The sequence below is a fragment of the Cyprinus carpio genome, unplaced genomic scaffold (assembly GCF_018340385.1).
Source record: "Cyprinus carpio isolate SPL01 unplaced genomic scaffold, ASM1834038v1 S000006209, whole genome shotgun sequence".
NCBI classification, from domain to species: domain Eukaryota; kingdom Metazoa; phylum Chordata; class Actinopteri; order Cypriniformes; family Cyprinidae; genus Cyprinus; species Cyprinus carpio.
In genome coordinates this window covers 2,554-10,774 of record NW_024878893.1, presented here as the reverse complement: position 1 = coordinate 10,774, position 8,221 = coordinate 2,554, and the positions used below count along the sequence as shown (strand labels likewise).

Here is an 8,221-nt window from a genome sequence, read left to right as displayed (position 1 = left end):
ATGTACAAAGTTTTGTTGTTATTATGTGTGTATACAAATAAAAGTAGACCCTTTACAGATCTGATTGATGTATTGCTCTTATCTGTACAATCAAAACTGAAAGTGTAATTTAAGTTCTTTTCAGAGTTATCAGGAGAAGATGCCACAAAATGTGTATCCGCGCATTGATCGACTCAGAGGGTCAAACAGAGAGAGTGTGTCTGGAGCCCCTCAACATTACTCAGGAAGGCTATTCCAGAGTTTGGGAGCCAAATGAAAAAGCTCTACCTCTTTGAGTGGACTTTGCTATCCTAGGTACTCATCAAAAAGTCCAGCGTTTTTGTGACCTTAGGGGCGCTTGATGGATTGTAGCGTAGTAGAGACTAGTTAGGTAATGCTATGGAGCTAAGCCATTAACGGCCTTATGTTAAGGCACCCCGCTGATCTGGGTATGTTTTTGTCATGTCCTGCACTACAAATTTGAAACCGGAAATTTAACACCAATAGAGTTAAATTTAACACTTTGTAAGTGTATATATGGATACCACCAGACGAGTGTTAAAGTAACACTTTCAAAAGTGATGACACTTTCAACACCAATATCGTGTTAAAATATAACACTACAGTGTTAAATAACAACACTGTAATAGGTAGTTGATATTGCTAACACTATTATCGTGTTAAAATTTAAGACTATTAGAGTTAAATAACAACACTGTAATAAGTGTTTTAAACACAACAAAAAAAACATTTTCTATATATATATATATATAGAGAGAGAGAGAGAGAGAGAGAGAGAGAAATAAATAAATTAATCCACAAAACAATGCATGTTTACACATTTATTTATTTTAATTGAAACTTTTTCCCTGCACCAAAATGTCTTCACATTAAGTGTTTTCAATACATATAAAGAACATTCTTTACAACAATTAAAACAATGTCAAAGCAAATCAGTGCAAAGGCACAAAAAAACGATTTGGTCTATATGTATTCTCAATTTAATCTGGTTTATAGTGCTTGTATAACCTTGTTATTGTCCTCTTTCAGGGCAGTTAGATCACTACAGAGCTCATCTCGTAGAGCTGAGAGGATGGAGACGGTAGCCGCTGCTCTCCCACTGCTTTGTAGCACTGCAGAATCTTCTGTGACAGTGAAGTAACAAAATCCCTCCGCTTCTTCTGAGAGGAGAGCTGAACATCATCTGCTCACCTTTGTGCCGTAGTTTAATTACCGCTGGAGACCGAGGGCTGTCTGCTTCTAGACTGGATTAAAGCTCTTTCTCTTGGTAGTTGTGGCTGGACTAAAGGCGGAAGAAATAGTAGTGTGACATTGTCCCGCGATATATTTCAATCGGGATAAGCTTGCCGAAAGCACCTTTCAGGATCGCCGACCTGTCATGCCATCTTAGTACACGGAAGATGAGAGTACTCGGCCGATCTGAGTTTTCCTTCCGTCATACACGCTGATGTGCTCCGGGTCAGTCTCGATGTCACGGCCTTTCACTGGACGGGATCCACTTTGGAAAGATGAGATCTGAGGAAGCCCGCTGCATCTGAGCCCTCCTTCCCTTCTGGCAACCCCACCAGTCACACGCTATTTCTCCTGCTCCTAGTTGTTCCAGCTGATTTCTTAAGTTTGTGACTGTCCTCCTATCCTCACGTGCAGCTGCTTGAATGGAATCGACCCAGTCCCTGTGTCTGTTTTTGCTGCGTTGGCTAGCTTTTCAACTTCTGCTTTTTAGCTCTTATACAGAATTGTTGGTCGTTTGTATATCCAAATGTAGATCGCAGGAGTGCTGGAGTCAGTACAGAGTCTATTGCTTCTCTTACAGTCAAGTCTCTACTGAATCGAGCACTCTGTTGCTCTTTTGAGCGCCTTAGCTTGATACCGTTAGCTATAGCAGCGTCCAGATCCTCTCTGGAGATGGTGGAATCTTTGACTTTTTCTTTATTGGCCATTATTCAATCTCTCTTTTGCCGTAACGCCCTTGACTGCTGGGGTACTCATAGTGGGCTCGGTGAAGAGTTGTTCACAATTTACTGACAGGACATATACAATTTCTGACACAGTGAGCAGAGCATTTTGATTTAAGTGAACTATAGGCTACACTGCACTGTAAAAAAAAACTGATTAACTTTTAGTTAGATGAATGAGTAGGAAAGAGTCCAATGAATGAGTCTAATATTTTTGGTCTATCTACACAGTAAGTTACAACAGCATGAACTTGAACAGAAATAACAATTAACCACGCGACAAAGTATCTCTTTGATAAAATTGGTCTATATGATGTGTTTCCAATTTTTCCCCTTTCTCTTTTGAGTGTTACAAGCTCTGGTGAATAAAGAAGATCTGTAAAGTTGCAAAGACTAAAGTCTCAAATCCAAAGAGATATTCTTTATAAAAAGTTAAGAGTTAACCACGTCCTCCTGAAACAGCTCATTCTAATTGACACCCTCCCACATCTCTACGCCATGATGTGGGAAGATCTGCATAACAATCGCTTCAGATGTTCACGCAAAGAAAGAAGGCGTAAGGTTTATTCTCTCTCTTCTGTTGCCGCGAGTATGCCATGTTGTGTAGTCTCTGTGTGTTTCTGCTAGAAAGCTTAAGCTGCTTTGTTTGTTCTTCCAAAAGAGGACACGACTAGAAATCAGTGGTTAAGTTATATTTCAACACTGTTCCAGAACAGTTCAACCCAAATATTCAGATGTGTGCAGCACATTTTATGGAGGATGAGGACTGTTTCCTGAACCAGTAGCCTACAGTGTGTCTGTGGCACAACAGCTGTTTCTATAAAGTTGGGCAGTTCAAACTGTGCAAGAACAGTCTGGTGCTTCTGACTCACAGCCTGTAAGCACGTTTTTTTTTTTTATATTTAAATAATTTGGCCACTGATGATTCAAAAGTAAGTTCTGAGCAGTGTAGAGTAGACTTGTTGTTTGTTGTTTCTCAGATCACAAATACAGACATGGTTTTATAAGCTTATGCAGCGCGGATACGCCAACACATAAAAACACAGTAATGTCATTATAATCAGTAATTATGTCCCCTACTGGTTGTACCCTCAATGCCTCGCTTCTGTCATGGGTTTTATTTGTTTTGTCTTGTCTAGTGAGTCTAGTCCGATCGCGAACAAATCTTTCTATTTAACCAGATCTTCTTAGTGAACCGATCGAACCTGTATACAAAATACATTTGACTTTTTTTTTCCAAAGATATTTAAACACAAAATATTATTTCAAGTACATGTATTTGAAATACTGCCCATCTCTTCTTTGCTCTCCCATACTGTGTAAGAATTTGAGATTTCCTCAGACCTGTTGGTTACCGCTGATAAAGCACTTATTTTCGGAGATTTAACATTCACGCTTGATAATACAAATGATGCATTAGACTTATGCTACAAACTTATTAAACTGTTTTGGAGTAAAGCAAGATGTCACCGGCCCACTCATCGCTTTAATCATAATGCCACAGATTTAATTATATCGCATGGAATTAATTATCACTCTTGTCATAGCCTACATTGTTTTGGATGCCAATAAAATGTATCCAAAACGATGTGACTATCTTGTCTCTTTGACTTTAAATCTATATTTATTCACACTGGCCCTTGAAAACGTGAACATACCTGCTTGAAAAACGTGCAGGGGAAGAGTTTAGGTTTTATTAAAAGAAACCTGTGACTTTTATCATTCACAAAAACTCATTCTGTATGGTTTATAAGCTTGTTTGCATATTGGGTCCTCACAGTGACACACAAGTCCCCATGAGTTGGTGGTCCCCAAACACAACACACACTGAACTGTCACATCAGTGTTTTATTATTATTGCACTTCTCACACAACATGACTCAAAGTACTTTTTATAATGTATCATTTGATTTTCTGTTTTTGTGCACAAATAATAAAAACACTGAAAAAAATAAACTTGATCAGATTTTAATTCGTGGATGAATATTGATGTATTTATATGTAAATAAATTAAATGTGGGATGTTTATTACTTCAGTGCATGTCTCGTAAGTTTTAACAGGTTTTATGTTGTTCTTAAAGCTAATGTGTTTTAAATATTTCAATGTATAGTTTTAAACGTGATCAGTTTATATATATTTTGTTTCATGTAAAAAAAGAAATCAGTAAAATTACAGAATCTATTCTGAGACAACCAGTCAGTCCTTCTGCAACCAAAGAATGTGTGTGAAAGAGCTTTAGGTAAAAGCGCTCAAGGCGACAATTAACACGATTATTAATAACTGGCTGGACATTCAATGTAATGACATGATCCGATTCAAATGATCAATAATTGCTTATTAATCTGGGTGTCCACCTATAATCACTCAGATTTATGATAAAATCATGTTTAAATACATCATATTAACTTAATAAAATATCATTTTCATTGTAACTACAATATTAAATTATTATGAACTTTTTAAACAGTGGAAGAATCTTTCAGAATCTTTACTTTTTGTAAAATATTTTCTCAGCTTTTAAAAAACAAATATATTAGTGCCAGTATAATTACTTCGAACAAAAAATCTATAATTTTATTGATTAAAAACGTATTATGATTATTATTTTACACTTTTTTACACTTTTAGTTTTTAGTTAGCGTCATCACCTCATGCATCTCGTGTGAGTTTTGTTTCTCACATGCGTGATGGCTCAGTGTGTCCAGAAACATGATAAATGTCTCGAGGATCGTTTCTAGAGGTCCAGCAGGCGGCGCTTAGTCCATCCCTTCCTCCGGAAATGACGCGGCGCGTGCGAGGCGGAAGCAGCGCGTTGCTATGGGCCGTCGCAGCTGTTGTTGTGGATCCTCTGAAAGAAGCAGCGCCTTCAGGATGAAGCTTTTCGTGATCGTGGAGTATTCTTCTACTGAGTGCTGATCTCACAGGACGATAATAATACACGTGCAGTGACTGTAGTTAATGTGTTCGCTGGAGAGTCGGTGTTTCTATCCACTGTGACATTGTGAAGTCCTGAACCACACCGCGGACCTCCTGCTGTATTATCAGAGGCTTCACTGAATTATCATGTGCACACACATACTCTGGCCGTCTACGCCTTCGGAAGCTAAAAACAAACGAGCAATATCAGCAAGTGTTTGTATGTGAAATATAACACCTGCGTGCGCATTATTCAGTGACAGAAGCTTATTATCCTGAGAGCTGTGTGATCGCCTCTCCAGCAGGCTTTTGATTCTGTGATGAGAGCCTGAAGGCTTGTAAAATTTTCAGGTGTGTGTGTGTGTGTGTGTGTGAGATGGCTGGGAAGGTGAAGGGTGATTTGGACATCGAGAAGTCGGTGCTGATCAATAACTTCTGAGAAGAGAGGGATGGATGCAGGTGACGGATAGCGACGAATGGAACTTCTACTGGCAAGACTTCCATTTCACACTAGTGCAGATATAACCCTGATAGTATCAGTGTGTGCTCCAGGCCTGACCGACCGATTAGAGCTGTTCCAGACCGGTGGAGTTTCTGCTGGACAGAAGAAGACTTTCTGATGACTGACGTCCACCGTGTGGAGAAACAAGGTTAAGCCGGGGCCAGTCTGATTGACAGCATTCCAGAATCACGTTCTGTGGTCAGCAGAGTCCTATATGTGAACTGTCCCTTTAACTAGAAGTGCAAACCATAAAACACACATTCACTGCTGGAAATAAACAACATTAACTGAGATAAAACTAAACAAAATTAAGACAGGATTTAAAAACCAGCTAGTTTCTCATTTCAACATTTGGCATGTCGTTTTAAGTTGCAGTACTTAAAGGAATTCAAATGAAATGAAAATGAATACAAGCCAGTGTGTTATTTTAGTATCATAGAGATATTATCATAGTTTTTTATACTTATATTTAGGGGCCAAAACACTGAGCTGGGTTCTGCTCTTTGAGTCTAAGGCAGTCCATAAAAAGCATTTGCAGGAAAGTTAAGGAAATTTTGGCACACAGACCGAGGACAGTCTCAACATTAATCATCTGCATCTCTAACTCAAAACTCCTAGCGCCACCTCAACAGCTCATGTTTATGTTCATAACTTCTGAACCTTTGAGGTTTAGAAATAAAAGGTTTGTTTCCTCTGATTCTGGATTCTGATTGCTCATGACAGATTGACTGCAGTCTATGATGTCATGACGTTTTTACAGAAAAACCTTCTTTTTCAGCTTGATATGTCCCTTAGATGTTGGGGTAAACATGAGAATAACATTAAAAGAAAATGTGTTTGTAGCAGGTGGAATTTCCTCCAAAATTGTCTCGGATCATATTCAGATAGTGTTGAAGTCACTAAAAGGTTTTCTAAAGATCAAACCATCTGCACATGTAGTGCATCAACAGATTTGACTAACTGAACAGTACTCACTTTTAACCAGCCGGCCAGTTTGAAATTTGTAGTGAAATACTGAAACCTGTAGCACAAGTCCCTAAGGCCCCGTCCACACGGAGACGTGTTTTGCTGTATACGCATACATTTTGTATCGTATAGGCGTTTGTCCACACGGATCCGGTGTTGTGGGAGAGTGAAACTGAAACCGGGTTTCAGATTGGATCTGAATCACTCAAGATCACTCTTCTTGACCGTTTTCGGGGGTTTTGATGCCAAACTTCATGTGTGTCATTGTCACCACATCCTTCTGATAACAGCGCCACCTATTAGTCAAAATCATATTACTAGTGATTGTACTTATGATTTTTGACTAAAATCTTCTTATGTTGTCTTTACTCATTTTTGAAGTTGGTTTGATGCTCCTTGTACAATTCCCACATGATTTCGCTTGTAGCTATAGTTTGCAGGTGCAGTAGCTTAACATCAGTGAAATCTCTAGCAGTATCTCAGTGCGATGCTATGATAGCACAGGTTTGATGGTGCCGCCTGCTGTCAGATTTGAGGTGTTGACAGTCGTGGTGGTCCCGGCTATGTGACAGGATGAGCATCCAGACTCGTAACGTGTTCAGCGTGGACACCGGCTACTGTCGTCCACGACCAGATGGCCACCACTTCCCAACCACTCACGAAAGCTGGACCAGGAAGGACCTGGATGATCAAGAACATCAAGCGCCACAGGAAGCGAGAGCTGGAGAAGGAGGCCAGTCCTCTAGCCGGAGAAGGACGAACGGGAAGCACCTGTACCTGGGTAAAGCTCGGCCACCGCTTTCTGTTTGTGTGCGCCATAGGCTCCTGGAATGTGCTGTGACTGACGCTTCTGACTCCGACAGATTGCACGGTGACGCTCATGCTGCCGCCCACTATAACCTGTTCGTGGAGGAGTTTCCCCGCGAAGAGTCCGGCCCAGCACGCGGATCATGAAGCCGCGGTGGAAGGCTTAGGCAGCGGCATCTTCCTCATCAACAAGCTGTCTCAGATCAAGAAGCGGTCTCAAGTGACAGCCGCACCCTCCACGTGGAGCTGATCTCCCGAGCTTGATCCGCTGTGATCAGATGGCCTTCTGTCTGAGATGCTGTGCTTTGACAGGTTTGTGGCGGCCAACAGCGGAAGGAGGCCTACGCCATCTCCCCCTGTACATCGATAACCCGCTGCTGATCGGAGGGAAGAAGTTCGACCTGGGCGGCTCTATGTGCTGGTCACCAGCTACAGGCCGCCAGGAAGTTACATGTGAGTATTATCTCCTATCACCGCCGCAGACGGGGAGTCTTGGCGCACATTTAGATGGATTTCAGTATTTTCAGACCTCAGAGAATGTGCATTAATTGAGTAAATCTGAGGAAAACGATTCATTTGGTAGAGTGAGTGGACCGCTTGAATGGTGAAATTGCGCAAAATGGCTTTAATTATGTTTTAAGATACACTTATTTAATTCATGGATTGCTTCTGACTGGCGCTTTTGCTAAGCTAGCAGGGCTGTGTATTAGCTGTGTGAAGGACACTATTAACATCTTAGCTATGAGCATATGAAAGTGTTACTTTCCAGTTAGCAACACTTCTTCATGAATTCTAATGATGCATGATTGTGAGAACATGATATAGGCCTAGGCCTAGTTTAGTGTGATTATCAAACTGCCAAGGCTTTGATTAGCATGATATAATTATAAAGTCTGTTTCATGTGAAGCGTGCAACTGTGTTCATCTACACATGAGCAGCTCATGATTTGGGATTTTCAGTATCTTTAAATTTATAGTACAAAATGTTTTATTGCAATAGTAATGAATTTCTTTACTGATTTCTCAAATTTTTATAATTTAATATAATAGAAATATTTTGAATAATAATAATAA

General features: G+C 40.2%; 1 pseudogene; it reads left to right on the top strand.

Moving 5' to 3' along the window:
- The first annotated feature begins 5,248 nt into the window (after window positions 1-5,248).
- Window positions 5,249-7,600, top strand: LOC122143547 (annotated as a pseudogene).
- The last annotated feature ends 621 nt before the right edge of the window (window positions 7,601-8,221 follow it).